Genomic DNA, 1,991 nt, shown 5'->3' on the forward strand with positions numbered 1-1,991 from the left:
ACCTCACCCATACCCAGCTCCTGCTTCCCAAGTCATCAAATCGCTGCTGGAGCGGTGAATGGCACACACTCCACAGGATTTTCAATTAGTAATTGCCAGGAGATAGCTGGTAATTATTGTACTGTGCAGAAGTACATGTTATTCAGAAGACAATGAGATTAGGCCGGCAACACTAAGCCAGGAGTTACAAGTGAGCATTTACATAGCAGTGTGATGCTTGAGGCCCCCTCTCTGGTGCACATCCCCTTCACTGGAGGCTACCAAAGGGCTACCAAAGTCCAGCAACACCTCCCTGGGACTCTCAGGTGCCGTGTTTCTCAAAACTGACCTGCTTCAACCAGCAGGTCTGTGTCAACTCACGGCAGCCAGCACGGAGCTGTAGCACACACCACACCTTACACCTTCCAAGAGCACCTCCTCACCCTCTGTCATGTTTGCTGTGCACCTCTGAACTTGAACAGCAGAGATCCAAGATGCTAATGCCTCGTAGTGCATAAGATCTTCAAGATAACAGAGGCTGTGAAGGCAAAGGGAGTCAGTCGATGGAGCAGAGACAGTGGCTACAATATTAATATGACACTTTGCAACAAAATTTGCGTGTTTGAATTCGAGGCAGGAACAACACGGGCTGTTAAGTGGTCACACTTAATTCCAGGAGGAAATCCAGAGCACCTCCCTCTTCCTGTCATCTTAGTCACTCTCTGGAGAATGATACATTGAAAACTGAAAAATAAACAGGACAGGCATCTTCTTTGGACAAAATAAAGGCTGTGTATTGTACCATTTCTTTGCATGCTGACTTCAGCTCTGGGCACCAAATAGTGCTCTTTTCATCCTGAGCAGCTTTTGAAAGGCATGTCAGGGTGAGCTCTCCAAAGCTGCTATAGGCAATTTGGAAGTCTGGGGCTTTAACGGGATAGCTGAATTCAGGTCTTTTAGGTCCCTTTGAAAAAAAAATCGTTAAAGTTGTTAAAAAACCCACAGTAAACGAGAACTGAGCCTTGGCATTTTATATAATTTGCACGTTGCTTTCAAATATTTGGCAATTTGCTTAATCTGCAAAAAACAAAAAAACAAACTAGCAGCAAACCCACGCAAATTATATTCGAGAAAAATAACGACTACATAAATTAAAAATAAATTATAAATAAATAAATTTTAAAGAAATAAATTAAAAATAAATTAATTAATTAGTCAGAAGAAATGCCCATGTAGTTTTGCAGCTCATTTGCGCTTCGGTCTGCTCCCAGGAAGGCGGAAAAGCAAGTTATGCCGTGTTCTTGCCAGCAGGGAGCAGCCCCCAACAGCCGGCCAAGCACCGTCCCGGTTTCTCAGCAGGAAGAGGAGGCTGCGCTGGCATTTCGTGTGTGCGCACATCTGTTTGCACATCAGAAGTTCTGTCTCGGTGGCGCACATCATTCGCGGTTTGACTGAAAACACCCAGGCAGCTGAGCTGGGAGCTCGGCGGGGGGGAAGGTGAGGTGAGAGCTCAGCCCGTCAGACCTGACAGCCCGCGGAGCTGCGGCAGGTTCGTTCAGGGCTCGCGGTCTCGGATGTCAAACACGGATCTGAACCTCAGCACACGCCGGTTCAGCTGTTCCCAAGGCTGTTTGATGCTTCCTGGCCCCCAGCCTTCAGGACAGAGTGAGGGTGGTGAGGAACTGGCACAGGTTGCCCAGACAACCTGTGGATGCTCCCATTCTTGGGAGTGTTCAAGGCCAGTTTGGGTGGTGTAGGGAACCAAACAGGTGTTCCAGGTAGAGGCCCTGAAACAGCGGCTCAGCCAGAGGCCTCTGGGATAACGCAGGAATTCACTAAAAGACCTTTAGTGAATTCTCAGCCTGGGAAGGAGAGAAAAAAAGCTGTTAATTCCTGGGGAGGAATACCTGTTTTGGGTACCTGCACTTAAAGATAAAAATAAGATAGAGAACACTGTTTTTAGTCTAACACCACTTATAGAATATGTACCGGTATATATTTAACAATAGTAG

Source organism: Lepidothrix coronata, unplaced genomic scaffold (assembly GCF_001604755.1).
Source record: "Lepidothrix coronata isolate B3197 unplaced genomic scaffold, Lepidothrix_coronata-1.0 Scaffold183, whole genome shotgun sequence".
Lineage (NCBI taxonomy): Eukaryota > Metazoa > Chordata > Aves > Passeriformes > Pipridae > Lepidothrix > Lepidothrix coronata.